Here is a 20,276-nt window from a genome sequence, read left to right as displayed (position 1 = left end):
ACTGAAATGTAAATCCATACCTTGTCCACATTTCCTGAGGTTTTACTTAATGCCCTTTTTCTATTCTAAGATATGACTTACATTTAGTCATCATATTACCTTGATTCTGACAGTTTCTCAGACTTTCCTTGTTTTGGACAGTTTCGAGGAGCGCTGGTCAGGTGTTTTGCAGCTGTCCTGGAGTTGAGACTTGTCTGCTGTTTTTCTCATGGTTAGCCTGGAGCTTGGGGTTTGGGAGGAAGGCCACAGAAGGGATGTGTCACTTTCATTATGTCATCTGAAGGTACCAACATGACTTCAATACCTGGCTAAGTGAGGATGGCCAGGTGTCTCCAGGATAAACGACTTTCTTCCTTTCTGTAGTGCACGGTTTAGAGGTCACACAGCCACTTTGGAATTCTGCTCCTGTGTGAGTGTCTACACCTATCATCTGGAATTCTTCAGCACCAAAGTTCCTCATCCACCTCATTCACCAGCTTTGGCATGGTGCAACTTTTGGCCCTTCTCCAAAGTCAAAATGACCATGAGAGGTAAATATTTTCATAACAATTTAAGACACAGAGGCAGTTAGAACAGTGCAACTAGAGACACTCATGAAAGAGGACTTCCAGAGATGCTTCAGAAAACGGCAGGAACAATGGGATAAGTGTGATAAGTAACTCACCTCATAACTTCATCCTCCTAAGAAAACCGATAATCTTCCCCATCCAACCCTTCCCCCACTCTCAAGAACCCTTCAGTTTTAAAGTATATTTAAATAGTTTTTCAAGATGTACATTTTTTTTGGTATGGGAATCGAACTCGGGACCCTGCACTTTCAAGGCAGGCAGCCACACCACTGAGCTAAATCCCTGGCCTAAATAGTTTTTCAAAGTCCTTTTGATGTACCTTATCTCATTTAATCTCCAAAGCACGCCTGTGTGTTGGGAAAAGTAGAAAGCATCATTTCTAGTCTACACAGGAAGAGACTGGGGCTCAGAAGTACTAACAGGCTTTGGCCACATGGACTGCATGTGCAGAGTCTAGACTGAACCTGCTGTTTCATCCCTATTCTAGCCAGGCCAGGGATGGTTCCTATACTCCAGAGATAGAAGGTGGGGCAGGCTGGGTTTGTTATCAGGCAGAAGCCACAAGTGAGAACAAGCCATGTGACAGAAGGACATCTGAGTGCCGGGGATTTAGCTCAGTGGTTCTGCCCCCTGCCTTGCACGCACAAGGACCCAAGTTCGATTCCCGGTACCAAAAAAAAGACATCTGAGCTCTAGTTCTGGTTCTGCCACCTATTCAGTGGGTGGCCTTGAAAAAATCACTTTCCTTGGCTGGGCCTCAGTTTCCTCTCATGTAAAGAGAGGGACAAGATGACCCTTAAGGTTCCATCTAAGTCTATCCAGGTATGTCTGGCCTTTGACATGAAGCTGAGTAGTCACTAGGGAAGTGTTGGGGGCAGGCAGAGGAGTATGGCTGCAAAGGTAGGATTCAAGTCTACCTCACAGAATCAGGCCTTGATGGGGTGCACGGGAGTCAGAGTGGACGTGTCCAGGGCAGCAGCTCCTTAGGCCGCCCATGGCCCACCTCCATCAAACTCTCAAGGTGGAAATCACAAATGCTTTTGCATCCCATTCTAAACCATAGTTCAAGACCCAGTGGATGATGACTCGAAGCTTTTAAAAAACAGAATGAGTCCAGCATGGTGGCACACGCCTGCGATCCCAGCACTCTGGGAAGCTGGGGCAGGAGAAGTGCAAGTTCAAGTTCAGCCTGGGCAATTTAGAGACTCAATCAGACCCTTTCCTGAATTTTAAAAATAAAACTAGGAGGAGGGTGCAGCTCAGTGTAAAGATCCTGGATTCGATCCCTAGTATAAATCAATCAATCAATAAATGTAGATAGCATAGACATAGACCAATACATTCAACATCATAAATGTAATAAATTCAACGTAATAAATGCCACTAGAAACTCTTTTTTTTTTTTTTTTGGTACAGGGGATCGAACTCAGGTCCTTGTGCTTGCAAGGCAGGCGGCGGAACCACTGAGCTAAATCCCCGGCCCTAGAAACTCTTTTTTGTATGTGGGTAGTAGGCCAAAATAGAAAATGTATTCATCAAAAAAGACTGGCAATTGCTGGCTGACAGAGTACCTTTTACATTCTTATCTCATTGGTCCTCATCACCGCCCCATGAGGAGGGGCCACCGATATGACCCCAGTCTCCAAGTGAGGCAGCGAGGCCCCGAAGGGTTGAGTGCTGCCCTCCTGGGCTCTCAGGTAGTGTGGGGCACGCTCATGAAAAACTCCTGCCTCAGACTCCATCCCACTGGGGTTTCCCGCCTTGTCTGCTTCACACAGTCCTGGCAGCACAGCCCTGGGGAGAAGGCCCAGGGCGGAGGCTGTGTGGGGCCCTAACCCTGGCTAGCTCCACTTTGGCCCAGAAGCATGAGGGACCACTCAGATCTGGTGGTGGTTCAGCCAGGGTCCACTCTGCCAGGCCAGGCTTTGAGGGTGGGAGAGCAAGCTGGAGGGAGAGGCTGAGAAAGGTCTCACGGGCCTCCTGTCTCCACTTAGCCAACACCCTCACATTAGCACTTGCTCAACGCCCTTAATTCCAGCCCCAAGCGACTGTGGGTCCTGCAATGCTTCCGTTCCTTCTGCCTCTGTTATTCCCCATTTTCTCCTGCTTTGTCTGAGGCCTACATGAGTTCACGGGAGGCCATATTTTGCCTTTTTATATCTTGTCCCCCTGATCCATTGTTTTGTGATTTAGGAGCTCACAAAACTCAGTAATCCGTTTTCCTCAATTACCTTGATGTAAAGAAGTCCTAGGTTTTCGAGCCCTACCTCTCCCTGGGACACAGAACACCAGCCTCTGGCCAGGACTTTTCCCCCCACATTGTGTGCTTTATGTGTGGTCTGTTCATTCAAAAGTCACCATGTCAGACCATCCCTGTCAGCGGTGATGAAATGAGAAGAAAAATGAGGGACAGGAGTTTTCCTGTGGCCCAATACTTCCAGTCTTGTCCACCACCCCTAGGTAAGCCAAGTACCTCCACCAGGTCACAGTGGGGCGCAGCACCCCTTCCCCAAGGAAAGAGTCACCTGGTAGCTCCAGTTAGGACTTGCCTGGAAGCCCAATCACTGACTGCTCTGGACAGAGCACACTCTGATATCACCTCAGGCCTCTGCTGAAGTGCCACTGTGATGTTAATCCTGATAAGACAATTTAATCATTGGATTAAAAAACACCCAGTCAATTAGTAGAGCACACTCTGGGTGTATCTGGGTAGGGCATGGAGTGTGGCCTTAGGTACTATATATGCTCCCTGGCCTATTCCTCTCTAGCACTATTCCCCTGCTCTGCTTCCCAGCTGCCATGAACTGAGCAGCTTTGCCCCACCATGCCCTTCCACCATGATGTCTCTTCCTCGAAGCCAGCTGACCATGGACTGAATCCCCCAAACCATGAGCTAAATTAAACCGGTCCTCCTTTAAGTTGTGGATGTTGGATACGGTGTCTCAGAGATAGGAAAGCTGACTAATACAGCCACAAACCCAGAGAGGCCCCCGTCCTCACCTAGTTCCCAACACCCCTTCCTGGTTTTGCATTTTTTTCTGATCCTTTCCCTCTACCTAACAAACTCTTTCCCCTCTCCATTTTGTTCCTGACCTTTTCTTTGCCCCTTAGAATGGTTTCTAGCACATAGTAAGCACTCAATAAATATTTGTAGAGTGAATGAATAAATGGCCAAACGGATCCAGCACCCTTTGGACACGTACTCCCACTGAATTCTAGAAAAGCAGTTGTCCAGCTTCAATGGTAGCTGGCCCAGACTCAGCCCAGCAGAGAGGCTCTCTCCTTGGACAATTTCAGTAATGCTGACAGCTGCCCTTTCTGGCCTGGCCAGAAGACACTGAGCTTTCTGAGTCCCCCTATCCCCTTGTGCTCGTGCTGCTGTCGGACCACACACACACACACACACACACACACACACACACACCCCTTTGTTGGCCCAGGGTGGGCATCTCCAAGGCTTTTCACTGTCTTAGAGCTACCGTCTTCCCCCATAGGGAGAGGCCAGGGCTTTCTCCAAAACCATTGAAGAGACATGGCTGAGTCTCAGAGCTTCCTTGTTTCTTTCCCTTTAGAAGAGACCAGCTGGGTGTGGTAGTCCATGCCTGTAATCTCAGTACTCTGGGAGGATGAGGCAGAAGGATCATAAATTTTTGCCCAGCCTGGGTAATTTATCTTCTTACACTCCGTCTCAAAATAAAGAATAAAAAAGGTCGGAGAATGTAGCTGTGTGAAGGCCCTTGGTTCAATCCGCCAGTACTGAAAAAAAAAAAAAGAAAGAAAGAAAGAAAAGCTGAGACTTTGGGATCCCCAGGAAGAGGATGAGGCATTCTAAGGCTGTTGGGCAAAGGCAGCTGGGCTCAACTTGATGGGATCCCAAACAGACCTAGTGAGTGGTGAGGTTGAACCCTGGCTACGGGGAAGGCAGGGGACAGACAGGACAGGCAGAGGGAAAGAGAACCTGACAGACAACAGAGCACCTTGGGGAGACACAGGTAAGGAGAGGGAGACACAGAGATGCAGACGGAAGCAGGGAGAGACAAACCCCGCGGTGGTCGGTGGGGAGGTGGCAGACGAGACAGAGGACAGCCCGCGGAGAAGTTGCAGGGACCCAGGGTGGCAGCGGCTGGCTCCCGACTGGCGGGCCTGAATCGCGCTCTGTTCTCTGCGCGCACTGAGGGGCTTTCTTCGCGGCCGTGGGAAAGCGGTGGGCGAGCGCAGCCCGACCGCCCTGTGGACCTTAATTAGCCGGATTAGGGCGGGAGTCGCGCAGGCCTGGCGGGAACAAAGGCCTCTCTTTACCCGCGCAAACTGCAGGTCGCCAGGTCAGCGGGCAGGGTCCTCCAGGAGCAGGCACAGGGATGCGCAACGCGAGAATAGGGCCTGTGTGCACCTGGCATGGGGCCCCCTGGAGGCCACAGCTGGGCTTGGGGAATCCGCAAAAGGACCTTTGGAACAGGATTCTACAAGACTGGGATTCTGCAGATGAGGGGGCGGGGCAGGGACTGTGACTTGCCGAAGGTCATATGGTGAGAAGGGTCGCCTCACACATCACAATATTGTCACTTTAACATGGATGGACCTATGGAGATGGAATTCCACCCTAAATGGAGGAGCATGTACATTTGTCTGAAGGGATTGGACAGTGAACATCCAGAGGCATAGTTTAAAGGGGCTCTAAATTTGAGATTTGTTGAAAAGTGCCACCTTCTTGAAAACTATGTTGTAATATATGCGTGGCTATTTCAATAGAAACATGATGGTGCCCTCCCCCAGCCTGGTAACCCCGATGTCTGGGGGATGAGCCACCTCAGCCATGTGACATTTCAAACTCAGGGCACTGCAGTGTGAACCCACAACCACCCGCATCTGTGGGAGAGAAGCTGGGGTTGGGGACCTGCCCCCTGAAGTCGGTTCATGACAGGGTGGGCCAGCGCTCGGGCTCCTCACTTTGTTGAGGGGCAGGACAAGGGTGACAGGTTCTCTTGGTGGCTGTGCCTCTCCTTTGTCTCCTCACACTACCACACGGGAAATGAGATGGGCCCCTGCTTCTATGGGACAGGCCCAAGGGTGGCTCAGGGCTGGTCCCTGAGGGGGGCTCATTCAGCAGGACGCAATCTCCTCTTTTCTCTCCCTCTGGCTACCTCCTTGTCACCTCCTCTTTCAGACCCAGACTTCTCTCCCAGCAACTGCCCCTTCTAGTGGGGTGGCCTGGGCTGCAGTTGGGCAGGGCCTCAGAGAGGCGAGGTGACTCTTCAGGGTGGAGGACAGCTCAGCTCGAGCTCAGAGAAGGAACCTGAAAGCTAGAGAAGCAGGAGGAACAGCAGTCACAGGGCCCAGCATGCCAGAGTGGGCACCTGGGAGGCCGGGGATTCTACCTCTTCACTGCACTTCCCCACTCTTCCCTCCTGGTAGCTGAGGGTGGTTTCGTAGATGGCCAGCCCAAGATCCCTCATGCTCGGTAAATGCTTGCTTCCTCCCTCTGCACCCACCCTGTCACACTGGGGACAGGTTAAGGGACAGAATTACTCAATAGAAAGCCAAGTTCTGTCAAGCAAACCCTCTGAGAAATGCGGGAACCATCTGGAGCTGGTTCCGTACCTGATCAAATTTCTGAGCTCAGTGCTCCCAGCCAGGCCCAGAAAGTGTCAGTCACAGAGCCCCTCTTCCCCTCTTCCCTCTTCTGCTTTGCCCAAAACAAGCTAGGGGCTCAGTTCCCACCCCCCTGGAAGCACAAGGTGGCAACTCAGCCCTTCACACCAGGGGGAGAAAGGAATTACATTGACCACATATCTAAACCTCCCGCCCTGAGGAAAGCCAAACCTCCATGAGTGGCTCCCCTCCCCCAACTCTCCCCTCCCCTCTCCTCCACCCACAGACAATGTCAAACTGCAGTGTGGATATTGCAAGGCAAGGTGCAGAGAGGAACCTGCTCTGCCTATGTGTGACATGATGTCCTCATTGTGACAGGCACGTGAAAGGGTGGGTTGTGCATTTGAGGTGCAGTAAGCAATGAGTGATCCAGGCTGCTGCAGAGACAGGGGTGGGCAGCTCCTCATGGCTGGGTCCCAGCCACCCTTTCAGAGCACCCTTGAGATGCGGACCTAGAGAGTGGAGCAGTTCCTGTTAAAGGACTTGTGGCTTCTCGGGGGTGGTCCTGCGTGGAGAAAGCTGCTTACACCACTTTGGTCCTGTCCTCCATACACTTACTGGGGACTCGGGTGAAGATATGGGCAGTAGGATTCTCCAATCTGACTAGCAAAGCTGAGCTGAGTGGGAAATATACTGAATAATAAAATTGGAGGACCGGAGATTTAGCTCAGTGGTTCTGCCACCTGCCTCGAAAGCACGAGATCCCAAGTTCGATCCCCAGTACAAAAAAATAAAATAAAATTGGAATCCAAAAAGGTTTGGTCAAGATGAGTGGATGAGTATATTTAAAGAGGAGCCCCTGCCTCAGCACACGTGAAAAAACAAAACAAAATAACCCAGAACTATCAGGTATTTCACCTTTCATCAACAAACCATACGATGACTTAGTGACTTTCAGATGCTTTAAGGAAAGTCTTGGTTTGTGTCAATTTCTAGTCTGTCTGCTGACCATCAAAAACCTTTGGGACCTGGTGAAAATTCAGACTTCTGGGCCCACCCCAGATTGCTCAGTGAGACTAGAGAGGAGCATGGCCCCAGAATATGCATTTCTAGCACCATCCAAGGTGATGTCAGAAAACATTTTCATCTCTTCCCCCCATGCTAGGCTCTCTTGCTGGTACTGTTTTCCCTCTTGGCCAAGTAGGAAGCCTCTGCCCAGCAAAACTCCCCTCTGCTAAAAATTCTACTCTCCAAGCTTCACTCACTTGGGTTAGGACCTTGCTCCTACAAATGGCCTTGTCAGTGAAGATTTTACAAGATAAAGACAAGCTGGCTATAGCAAAATTGCAGTGGGGGCACTGGGTGGGGACCCAGGCTGAACTTCCAGACAAAGAAGAAGGCTTAATCATATTGCCAAGGGCCATGATCCAGCTCAGCCTGAAGCCTTGCAGAGACCAAGAAATAAACCATTTTGTTCCTCCCTGGCGTGGGAAGAGCTCAAGTTGGAGAGGAAGCTTGATATGACTGTAAATCCCGGTTCAGTCCCTTAGCAGCTGTGTGACCCTGAACATTGACTTCAACTTCTCTGAAGCTCAGCTTCCCCTGTGAGATGAGGACACATGCCTCACACAGCCATGGTGAGGAGTAAATGAGATAATGTACCCAAAGCTCCTGGGGCTTTGGCATACAGATGTTCGGTGCTGCCTGCTGAATGCATAAATGGGTATGTAAACTGTGGATGGATGGAGAATTGGATGGATGGATACAAGAACCGTGAATTCTTCATTCTTACTTATAGAAAATCTCTGAATTGATTATCCCCACCCCAGTGTAATTCCCTGACATCTCACAGATGTCTCTGTTTGGGGTCTATGTCAACAACTCCTAGGAAAAGCCCCCTTCCTTTCCCTAGGCCCTTCTCCTGAATACCTTTCTCCCAGCCCTTTTCCAACTGCCAAGGCCTTCCTGTCTCTCACAGGATCTCAGATGCACAGCAGGCATATCTCAGGGCCCAACGCTCACAGTTACACACACACACACACAAGCACGTGTGCACCACAACAGCAAGCTATGGAACCCAGCTCAGTCCAGGAGGAAAAGTAGGAGACATGGGCCGGGGATTTAGCTCAGTGGTACTGCACCTGCCTCACAAGCACAAGGTCCTGAGTTCAATCTCCGGTAATACAAAAAAAAAAAAGGAGACAGTTAACAGGTGTTCATGCTGAGCACGAGAAAGGCAAGATTCATGAAGAGGTGACATTTGGATCTTCAAGAATGGGAGAATTTGGATATGAGGAATTGGGACAAGAACATTCCTTTTGGCGGGGCGGGGGTGGGGGTGGTACTGGGGATCAAACTTGTGACCTTGCGCTTTCAAGGCAGGCACCGGAACCACTGAGCTAAATCCCTGGCCCATAGGTAAATTCTTTTTTTTTTTTTTTTGGTACCAGGGATCGAACTCGGGTCCTTGTGCTTGCCAGGCAGGCAACAGAACCACTGAGCTAAATCCGCAGCCCAGGGACAAGAACATTCCAAGGAGAGGGAACAGCTTAAGCAAAGGCAGAGAGGGCTCTGTCTGCAGGGACACAGATGAAGGGAACGGGTGAGGAGACCTGAGATCAGCCAGGGTGGGGGCGTCTTGAGAGATGGATGTATCACTAGGGCATGTAGCTGACACCCCAGATGTCAATCCGAGCAGGAGCAGGGGCTGTGGTCTGAGCATGGCCTCCCTCCTCTCCCCTTGGGCCTCATCACAACCTCATTGTGTACCCCTCTTTCTGCCCACCCAGCAGGCATCTGTGAGCTGGGTGCCCAGGGAAAGGCCCATTCCCTGGGTCTTCAGTGAGTTATGGCTGCGTGGTGGGCCACCATCCTGGGCCCATCTGCATTTACAAAGCTGCATAGACTCGGTCCCAAAGGAATGGACGGAGGAAGTACAGGCCTCTGCCCAGCACTGGGAGATCTGCCCATGTCCTGTAAGGGGAAAGGTCCACTCAGGCCAGCACACATGCAGCTATCCCTTCAGCTGTAGGTCATCCCTACTGCTTGCTCCCACTCCCTGCAGCCTGCAAGGGGCGGGTCTCACCCCTCCCTTGCGCTTTCCCCCCGCTATTCCACACAGAGAGCAGCCAGCCTGCCAGCGGGTCTTGTTTCACTGGAATGTTGGCATCAAACTTGAGATCGGAAATGAACTCATTATCTGATAATTTTTATTTATGAAAATATAACTGCTTTGGGAGAGGCTTTTCTCGAACAGTCCTCTGAGTGGATGAGTAATTCTCTCCTCTTCACACACACACTGAGACACACACACATATTCAGAGACTCATACTCAGACCCCTTTCAGACAGACACACACACACACACACACACACATACATACATAGACACACACGCATATACACAGAGGCAGCCACACGTCCCAGCAGATTCATACCTTCAGGTGTACATGCAGCACATGGAGATGGGAACCTTGTCTCTTCTATTTACTGCAAAATCCCCAGTGGTACATAATAGGCAATTAGTAAATATTTGCAGAATGGATATGAGTGATAGCTAAGCCATGATGCTTACACACACAGACACATTGTTACTCAGACACACTTGTACATGCATGCACAACCAGCCTCCTTTCCATCCTGGAACAAAGTCAGAGTCCCTAATTGACAGCCTGAAGTCTTCATACTGGCTATTAGTTGAGAACATGCCAACCAGAACCTTCCAGTGGAGATATCCACTGTCAGTCACCAGGAGGCCGAGGCAGCACTTCCTCTGACCAGCTAAGGCCTCATCAGATGCCCAGAGACATTCCCACCTTGCCATCCTGAAGCCTAGTGCACTCATCTGGTCAAGAAAGCCTGCAGGGTTACTAAGGAAGACTGTTTTCCAGGAATGTTCTCTGGGGCTGCCCCCGCTCACCATGGCTGGCTCACAGGCAGGTCCTGGCACAGGGTCTTGGGCAATACTCTCTCTCTCTCTCTCTTCCTTTCTCTCCTCCAGCTAATGGCCATGACTCAGGCTGTCCAAGGCCTGTGTGTCCCTGAGAGAGGCTGGGACAGAGGCAGGGCCAGTGGCCAAGTAGGGGAGAAGAGACCAGGAAAGAGATGCCTGCAGGCTGATCTGAGGGTGGAGGGCAGGCCCAAAACCGGGACCTCTACTGCCCCTACGGCCTCCCTGTAGAGAAGGCAGCCTGTTGTGGTTGAAAGAACCCTGGGCTGGAGGGAGGCTCAACTGAGTTGACGTCTCCCTGGCCAAATACTGGCCAAATAACTTCAGACAGGTCATTAATCTGGGAGCTTCAACTGCATCCAGCACCTTGGCATCCTCCTTGCCTCCCCACCCTAGACCCCACCCTCTTCGACTTTTAGTCCAGCCCTGAACAAAAGAAAAGGAGCCATGAACTCCCTGTGCAGCATTTCAGCCTGTTCAGGTGGCTCCATAAAATACCAGCATATTCCAGTGGAACAACTTGGTCGCTAACATTGCCTTGTCCCAAAGCCTAGCCAGTGGGAAGGAAGGACTGTGGCTTCTTAAAACACGAAGTCAGCCAGCAGTTCCACTCCTGGTGACAAGCCCATGAGAGCCAAATACCTGTGTCCTTGAATGGGGCGTGCCCATCACTGCTTTTGTCATAGTGCCTCAGATTGGAATGACCCCCGCCCAGGAGAGTGGCCAAGCACACTGTGGCCCACTCATACATCAGAAGATTACACACTGGATAAAATGACACAAGCCACCTGCTACACACCATGGTGCAGGTGAATCTCCAGGCTTTGTGTGCAGTAAAGTAAGCCAGACACAGAGACCAAATTTTACTGTTTGTATGAACACCAAGAGTCTCTGGTGTTAAAAGTCAGGCTAGCAGTCACCTCTGGGGTGGCATTTACTGGGGAGAAGACCTGGGGAGCATGAAATGTTGATGCCTCGATCTGAGGTTGGGTGGCTGTAGGAACCCCTGTGGCCGCCCACCCAGCTGTGCACATAGTCCTGGGGAACTCCATTTCGCATAAATTACACGGTGGGCAGGACCCAGGTCACAAGGGATGGAATCTATGCAGAAAGGAGGTGTTCCAAGGGGAACTCAGAAGAGCAGGGAAGGAGAATAGAGTGACGCTACTGCTGGGAAAGAGAAGGTCCAGTGCGTTCTTGCCAGAAAGGTGAGTACCCTGACCACAGAGTGACTGCCAGGAACAAGACCTCCATCTCTCTCCACAAGCCAGAGCAGGCCAGGGTCCCTCAGAGGGTCTCCTCCTCAGGGCTGTGCCAAAGTAGAGGTAGATCTCAGGGTACATTATCTGCCTTTGCCGCTGTTTTTTCCCTGCCCACCCTGCAACGAAGCAACTGAGCCCTAAGTCTCTCTTTTTCACTCTCTGGGCTCTTGAAGACAGCACATGGGGCTGTGGGCAAGAACGCATGTCTTAGGGTGTGTGCCATGTGTGCACTGCATTTCCTTAGACTGGGCTCTCACATGAGCCTCATGCGCCCTGGGCTCATTCTCCTCATTCTACCCCGATGCTCTCCAGGGACACCCACTCTTCCTGCTACCTCAGACTCTCCTGCTTGTCAATGGGATCTGGTTACCTTACCAGATATGGCTCTCACCAAGTCCTTTTCCTTCTAGAACATATTTTTTAAAAAGGAGCCCAGATTGGGCAAAGCTGACTTTAAAGGCTTTGCTCTCAAGTGCTCTGACAGGCAACTCCAGGCCCCATCGTGCCCTGGGCCCAGAGTATAAGTCATGGGTAGCTGGTAGCTACCCAAGAGCTCAAAATTGAAGGGCACAGCACACACACCCTCCATCCTTTGAGGGTCAGAATCACCACCTCTCTAGCGTCTGTACGAGGGATGTGGAGAGACCCTGGCAAGCTGCAGGCTGCACTGGACACACATGCCACACCTTCCTCTTGGGAAGGGTGAAGGGCGCTGGCAGACAGGCTTGTGCCCTCTCCTTCTCTAGGAAGACCCTCCCCCAGCCAAGCCAGCCTCCTCACCTAGCCCTCAGCAAGTTGTTCCCACACCTCCTCTCTTGGTCCCCACCCAGCACAGACACCTACTGCACAGGTGACTCAGGCATTTCCGAGGTGGGTGCTCTCATGCTCACTCCCCAGATGAGGAAACCTCATTGGGAAATCACACAGCTGGGAATCAGTGGAGCCAGGGCTTGAACCCAAACATTCAGACTCCAGAGTGAGCCCCACCAACCTGGCCTGTTACCTTTCACCTGGAGACCAGGCCGCTGGTCAAGGGCATGGGGCAAGGAGCTGGGCTGCCCGCACTCATTCCCCGGCTGCCCCCTCCTATGTGGACACCTGAGCCTGTTACCAACCCCTCCACCTCTAAGCTCCCTTTATCTGTGCCATCTGAATGTGGCCGGCACTAGGTGGGGCAGTCACTGTTGCCCAGTTAGCAAAGATGGCCTTTGGCTCTGGCCCCACCCTGAGCCAGTCTGAGACTGAGAATAAGCCCTAGGTATGAAGAAAGGCAACCACCTGAAAAGAGGCACAGGACCCACTGGGCTGATGTCACAGACCCGTTCTTCCAACACGGTGGTCCCTGTGAGTGCTGTTGCAGGGACTGGAGGCCATGCTCCTTCAGCTTGCTCTGAGGTCCTGCCCAACTCCTGCTCCTGCTCGGGCTCCTAGTGCATCTCCTGCACCCCTATTGAACTATGGCTATCTGGTCCTCTTTCCTAGGTCCCACTGGTGCGTTTTCCTTCCCCAGCTGAGCTGTAAGCACCTTAAGTGAAATGACTCTATTTTCCACATCCTCCACCTCCCTGAAGGCCCATGGAGCAGACATCAGCCCCTCAAAACCCACTGGAAATGAAGGGAATTGGGATTGGAGACTTTGACACTACAATATTTAGTTTTTTGGTTTTGTTTTTGTTTTTGTTTTGGTATCGGGGATTGAACTCGGGTCCTTGTGCTTGCACAGCAGGTGGCGAAACCACTGAGCTAAATCCCCGGCCTTACAATATTTAGTTTTATAGAAGTGAAAATGGAACAGTGTGGGGGGCAGGGGATGTGGACTTGGATGCAAATGTATGCAAACTACTCCGCAATGATATGCAGATGTGTATGCTGCTTTGTGGGAAGGAGTCCCATGGCTGCAGAATTCTAGTCTGGCAGGCTTTGCTCTCTGGGGTCTCCGTGCCTGCAGGAGACCTTGCTGTCTTGCGTGGCATTGGCTGGGAGCTGGCTGCCACAACGGCATCCTGGCGCCGGTGCAAACCATTTGGGAATCCGTGTTGTCTTCTGCTCCTCTGTGAAGCTGCTCCCGCCCACCAGGGCAGATGAGCCGACCGGGAGCTGCAAGGACAGAGGCCTGGCCTGAGGAAGTGCTGGGGTGTAGCCAGAGCTGGGGACTCCTGGGTCTCAGGGACACAGCTCCAGAGAACTCAGAATGCTAGACCAGGAAGCAAAGACCGCTCTGGCATCATTCCCAGGTTTTCAGACTCTGTCTCAACTCTGCTGTGACCACCATGCCCAGCCCTGTGCTGTGCTGCCCACCAGGCCTCAGCTGTGCCCCACATGGGCAGTGGGCCAAGGTAACTAGAGATCTAGAGGCTCCCCAACATGCTGACCACCATGTCTGGGGCACCCTCTCTGGCCAGGCACTTTAACCATATTATATCTCGTAATCCTCAGTGCCCACCAGGCATGCAGTATGGATTCGCTCCCTATTTTACAGATAAAGGAACACAGAGCAAGGTCACCACCTTGCAAAGAGTAGAGCTGGGATTCAACCCCAAATCTACCATTCTCACCTGCCACTACCTGCCTCCCTCCCATGCCACAGTAGTCACTGTGCACCCAGCTCCCGTGGAGGATGCATGAGGAGGGACGAAGTCCAGAACTAGGAGGGGAAACATTCTAGAGCGGTGACTGCAATTTCCCCTCCACACAGAGTGAGCTGCAAGGCCAGAATGTCTCCCACTCTACTCCAGTGGCTCCCGTCGTTCCACTGTCAGAAGCTCACAAGCATTGCTTTCCCTACTTGCCTTTTTTCAAAGACAAATCCAGCTGAAGGTGGTGGTGAATGTCTATATCCCCAGCACTCTGGAAGGCCAAGGCAGGAAGATTAAAAGTTCAAGTCCAGCCTGGGCAACTTAGCAAGACCCTGTCTCAAAATTTAAAAATTTGTAAAAAGAGGCTGGGGTTATAACTCATACAAAAGCCCTGGGTTCAATCCTCAGTACTGCTTAAATAAATAAATCCTACCGGAAAGCAAAAGAAACCCAGATCAGCAGGGAGATTCCAGTGCCAGCAGATAGTAGAATGAAGTATATACAAAAGGGAGGGGAGCCCAGAAGGCAAATCCTGCCATCAAATTTGGTGATGCTATGGTCCTAAATGGTGACATTAGTGACAATGACCCTAGACACCCTTCCAAGAGCATCTTATGCTTTTTTCTAAGCAATTCCACATCATACTTTACACCCAGCAGACACCCAATGAATGGTAGTTATTCTAATTAGGAGGTGGAGGAGGGTAACCCTAAGAAATGCAGTAGAAGTGGAATTTTCATCCCATTTTACTGTCATGGAAATGAGGCTCCAGAGAGGTGGTGAGTAGCTCAAAGCTAACAGTGGGTGGTGGCCCTGTCTCCATCACGAAGTCACTGTGGGGAGCAGAGGGAGAGTGGAGACAGGAGCAAAAAAACCCCAAAAAAGCCCAGCACCTGGGAGTCTTAAGGGACTTTGCCAGGCAGCCTAAGAGCAGGGTTCCTACAGCGGCAGGTGGACACCCAGCAGTCCAGGCTGGACAGGGCTGGCACCAACCCTAGCGGGAGTAGAGGTGCCAGTTCTCACCGGCCAGCCTGCCTGCCAGCTGGAGGAGCCTCATTAGAATTCCTCAGCCCTCCAACCCATTTCCTTCCTGGGGAACAGAACAGCTAATGGCCCATCGCCTGCTGCCAGGGTGACGTAGGCCGGGCAGGGGGTAGGCGTGGCCTCCTCCAGGCCTGGGAAGCATGCTTCTCCCCTGCCTTGGAGTAGGGAGCACCCCCAAGGTGACCCAAAGTTTCCCCAAGTCCGAGATCATCTGCCTGTCTGTCTATCCAGCCCCTCCCCAGCGGGGCAGGGGGCTGGGGAGTGCGGATAGGCAGACACAGGCTGTGGGAAGCGTCAGTGATTAATGGGTGATGAAAACCAGACTCCGGCAGGGTGGGGGTGGCAACCGAGAGGCAGAGAGAGGCTGTCTGTTTTAGGCTTGGCTCAGCTTTGAGCCCACAGCCTGAGGGGGGAGGAAGGAGGCAGCTGAGGGCAGTGCCTGTCCCGGCCTCAAAGTCCTGTGGCACAGCGGGTCCACTCTGCCGACACCCCCCGGCATCTCCCTCGGCCTCTGCCCTGGAGGGTACCCCCAGGGGAACTGGCTTTGGAGCTCGAAATTGCCCTCAGTGCCTTCCTTCCTGGCAGGGTGGCGTCTCTCCCTCCTCCACAGGTGACAGCAGAGAAAACACAGCCTCACGTAGACCCTCCCTTCTCGAAAGGAGCCGACAGTCCTGATCCCAGGCCCCAAAGCTCCTCTCAACCATCAGCCCCAATCACAACGACTCAACAACTCGACCTGCCTGCACACAACCTCAGCTCTGCACTTAGGACCTGCCCAAGCCAGCCTTCACCTTGGGAGCTGAAAAGTTCACATCAAGCAGATTTTCCTCCAGTGTCCTTGACAGGAAAGCTACATCTGAGAGCGTTTAACCCCAAACTCCAAAGCTGCAAACAGTCAAGAGAACCTAGGCCAGAGCGAGGCCTGCACAGCACAGTGCACGGGCCCTCGGGACAGACGTCCAAGGGACCTGGATAGCACTCTTTTGCCCGCCCTGGTCTGTCTGTCCTAGCACCCAGGATGTCCCTTCTCCCCCAGGGGTGACCCTCTCACTATAAGAGACCCTGAACTAACTACAAAAGTCTTCCAGGAGCTTCTTTCCAGGGTCCTGGGATTTAACCAGGGAGGGTCTAAAAGGAGGAACTGACTAGAGACAGGAAGTGCCTTGGAGAGGGAATAGCACAGAGGCAAACTGCTGGCCGAAGACCTTCTTGCCAAACAAATATTTCTAGCGTGGGCCTTGTGGTAAGGCAGGCAGGTAAGGACAGAAGTATCAGAGGCTTCCTTCTTGCCTACCAGGTACCTTACCTGTGTTTGTTGGCTCATGGATCTTTGGGGAAACCGAGGTTCAGGAAGGCGATCCACCCCTCACATCCCCTCAATGGTGAGTGACAGCTGAGTCTCAGATCTGGCAGACAAAACCCTCCTGCTTTCTGGAGCCCTGCCTTGCAGGGGGCTGGGGTGAGAGAACTGGACTCCATCTGGGAAGGATTAGATTTCTAGAAAAGGCCTGATGTGGGAACAAGAAAACCTTCATTAGGGCTTTTTAATCAGGGAAGCAGAAACACACAGTGACCTTCCTCCTTGCAGACAGTTCTGGACTCCCAGGAGGTCCTGACTAGGGGCCCACAAATTGTTAAGAGAGCGAGTGTACAATTTTAAACATCCTGTTCCGACCAGGGAGAGGCTTTCGCCCGGGCGGGGGAGGGGCTGAAAGTCACCGCACTCCGATCCCAGCTCCTGTCTCTGGCCCTAGCAGAGCCCAGATTTGTCATCCAAGAAGAAGGGAGAAGCTGCGGTCACTGCCCAGAGTGCTGCTCTTCCCCGGGGAGCTGTGCACCCTGCAGGCTGTGGTGTGGAAGCCTCAGAGGCTTGGTTCTTATGAACAGGAGGAAGATGCAGGCCTCACCCTGGGTGGGAAGACAAGACACCCTTGGCCAAAGCCCAGTGTCTGTGGTTGGTTCATCTGTGGCTGTTGGAATGGGAGAAGTGTTTGTAACGCAAAGAGCCCAGGAACCAGCTGGGCCCTGGGCCTGAACCCCAGCCCAATACCTGCAGACTGAGTACCCTACTTCTCCTGCCTCAATGGCACAGTGAGAGGCATACCCCCATCACTACTTGGGGTACAATGAGAAAGTGAGAGTGTATCCGTTTTCCATTGCTGTGGAACAAATTACCATAAAGTTAGCAGCATAAAACAACACCTGTTTATGATTTCACACCTCTGCTAGTCAGAAGTCCAGGTGGACTCAGCTGGATTCTCTGCCTGGGGCCTAACAGGTCCAAAATCAAGGACTGAGCTGGCTCCCAAGCACACGGGGTTGCTGCAGAAATCCACTCCTGTGGCTGTAGGACTGCGGTCTCTGCCTCCCTGCTGGCTATTGGCCAGGGATCTCTGTCAGCTCCTAGAAGCTCCTCACTCAGGTCTTTCCACACGGCCCCCTCCCTCTTCAAGCCGTCAAAGGTAAATCGGAATTTCCTGCATGTTTAAAGTCAAAGACTTTCTGTCCTGCCACTAACCAAAGAAAACGCTGCTCATGGGATGAGATTCAGCCCACTTACCAGATCACGTCCCTTTCAATAAGCTCACGGACAGGATCTCTCTAAGTTGTGCAAACAGGCCTCGAACTCAAAGTCCTCCTGCCTCAGCCTCCTGAGTAGCTGGAATTACAGGCATGCACCATCAAGCCTGGCCATGGTAATCTTTCTTATGTTTTTAAATCCCTTTGCCATATAATGTTACAGAATCATGGGTTCGATATCACCCCCTACTTTGTCATTTTAAATTCTGGACTTGAACTCTCACTGTGGACTTTCCTCTCTCTGCCCCAGAAGCTCAGAGGACACAGGGGCATGGAACTGGGCGGCTTCTTCCAACAGTGGCCCCTTCCTCTGGCCTCCTGTCTCCTGTGCCTCTGGGGCTGTTCAGGCTGAGAAGGCAGCCCCGCCTCCGGCCATCACATCTCCCTCCCATAGTTCCCCCCACCCCCAGGTTCCTGCCTGGGCCGTCCCCTTCCCTCCCAGTGCTCAGGCTGCACCACCGACGTGCCCCAGGCCCCATCCGCACTCCCCTACTCCCTTACGCCCACCTGTGCTCTGTCCACCAGCCCCCAGAGCACCTTCCAGGCTGCTCCCAGGTCCTCTGGTGATAGCTGGGACAGAGTACATCCCGTCCCTTCTGTATTTCCAACACATGGCCGGGTGTCAGGCAAGCAGCAGACCCTCCAACAAACCTCCGCTGTGGTTTCTCTGGCTCAGGTATGTGTGGGCCCACTTGCTACAGTGCTCCTCTCATGCCGGGTGTGGTGGTGCACCCCTGTAATCTCAGCACTCAGGAGTCTGAGGCAGCAGAATTGCCATGAGTTCGAGGCCAGCCTGAGCTACATAGTGAGACCCTGTCTCAAAAATCCAAACAATAAATAAATAAAAAATAAAGCGCTCCTTTCCCCTCCACAGACCTGAGCCTGTGTCACTTCTGCCCTCTCAGTGCCTGATTCCCAGGGCAGTGAGCAGCACCAGGGCTGGGTGTGTGGCCCACTGGGATACAGTTCTGCCAGTGACCCTGTTCTGTCCCTACTGCACATCCCACACGTGTACACACACACACACACACACACACACACACACGTGGGTCCCCTCGTCCCAGACCTGAGGGCCCCACCCACCCCGCGCCCCCATCTCTCACCCTCCCTGCACCACTCTCGGCCCCTCAGTAGGCTGAGAGTTTACTCTGGCCTTGCTCTTTGGTCTGTCCTTGAGTTGAGGCCTGTGTCCTCTCCCCCAGGGACCCAGCCACTTCCTCTTGGGAGACCAGCCGAGGACAATGCGGTTAGAAGAACGTTCTAATCCCAGCCCCAGAGCTCTGAAAGAAAAAATGACTAAAAACTCTGGAATGCAGAGCCTGCTGTTTCCTGTTGAAGTGTTCTGAATGAAACACGTAACCAACAGCTGCAGGACAGAGAATGAAAACTCCGAGGGGCTTGTGGCTCCCGGACCCAAATAGCAGGGCTGTGGGCAGCATGAATTCTTGAGGTCAGCCCAGCCCAGACATCCTTGGTGCCCATCTGTCCTTCTGTCCTTCCAGGCTCCAGGCCTGTCACCCAAGGAGGGGCTTCTGTTGCTCACAGATTCGGCCCTCAGTCTTGGGGGGATGAGAGGAGCTCCCCCCCCCCCACACTCACAGCCCTCAGGGGCATCGTGGACACTCTGCCACTCAGGAGCAGAAAGTGAGCATGTTCCCCCACCCGCCGTTGGCATTAGCCCCAGGCCACATGGGCAGTGCTGGCCAGCTTAGGCAGTGGTTAGACATCCTCTCCACGGCTGCTCTCTGGGTGAGGGGTGTGGGACTGAGTCCTGGGGGAACGAGAGGACAGGATTTAGGGAATTCCTGCAGGTCACTCCTGCATGAAGGGGGGACACACTACCACGCTTTCAGCTTCTTTAGGGAGATATAACACACAATAGACACACTCATCTCCGTGGTATGACTCCATGAACCTCTGCACATGCACACCCCACCTGCGTGAAATATGGACCATTCCAAATACCCCAGGTGTCATCCAGGTGTCCTCCATATCCCTCAGAAATTTCTCTTGCCACCAACTAACTTTGCCTGCTTCAAACTTCAAACCACAACTAGCATGTACTCTCTGCCTGGCTGGCTCTGCTCCACACCATGTCTGAGATTCATCCACATCACACACTTGCAGCTCCTCCTGCACCTACTGACTGTGTTGCCAGGTGCTATAGAAAGGATGTCATGTTCACTTTGTGCACTGAAGCTTTGCTGATAGGGAAGTTGGTTAAATCAGTAGTTCACTACCACACGATCAGGACATGGAGCAGCTGGAATTTAAACTTAGTAGAGATCAGTCCTGAAACTGATTCTTCTCTTTTCCATTTACAACATAAAAAGACCTTGGTCCCACTGTGACAAGAAGTAGGAAAACATTGCCCTAGAAACCTGCAGCTAGGAATTTCCTCACAAACGAAATGGTCGTTCCAGGCTTTAGTGCACTCTAGAGCCCACTGAGGATCCCACTTTCCCCTCATTCCACAGGGGACATAGGAAAGGCAGAGAAGGATGGCTGGGAGGATGTCTCAGGAGCACCAGGCCTAGGAGGAGAAGGTGTGGGAGGAAAGAATGAAGAGGTTCATTCATTTAGTTAAATGTTTAGTAAATACCAGCTATATGCCAGGCCCTGTTCTAGGCACTTACTTCTGGTTATCTACCACTGTGTAACAAACCACCCTAAAACTCAGTGGCTTAAAATGAACCACAAACATTGTC

General features: G+C 52.3%; 1 long non-coding RNA gene across 9 annotated transcripts in view; it reads right to left on the bottom strand.

Annotated features, from left to right (window-relative positions):
* LOC110347959 (uncharacterized) overlaps positions 1-19,607 on the bottom strand; it is a 44,103-nt gene extending 24,496 nt beyond the window's left edge. Inside the window, exons 1-5 of one of the 9 annotated variants that reach the window (XR_015453172.1) lie at positions 18,672-19,605; positions 18,076-18,381; positions 17,549-17,647; positions 16,295-16,496; positions 100-4,325 (exon numbers count right to left, since the gene is read on the bottom strand). This is a non-coding gene — a long non-coding RNA (uncharacterized LOC110347959). Of the gene's footprint in view, positions 1-99; positions 4,326-16,294; positions 16,497-17,208; positions 17,648-18,075; positions 18,644-18,671 lie in introns of those variants that run through there. The other 8 variants (XR_015453178.1, XR_015453174.1, XR_015453176.1 and 5 more) reach the window with 8 other exon arrangements.
* Between the last annotated feature and the right edge of the window lie 669 nt (positions 19,608-20,276).

This window comes from Heterocephalus glaber, unplaced genomic scaffold (assembly GCF_053883595.1).
Source record: "Heterocephalus glaber isolate CG9 unplaced genomic scaffold, H.glaber_assembly_v1.0 deba00001457, whole genome shotgun sequence".
In the NCBI taxonomy this organism is placed as follows: Eukaryota; Metazoa; Chordata; class Mammalia; order Rodentia; family Bathyergidae; genus Heterocephalus; species Heterocephalus glaber.
The sequence above is the reverse complement of the archived record's forward strand: the minus strand, read 5'-3'. Positions and strand labels throughout refer to the sequence as shown.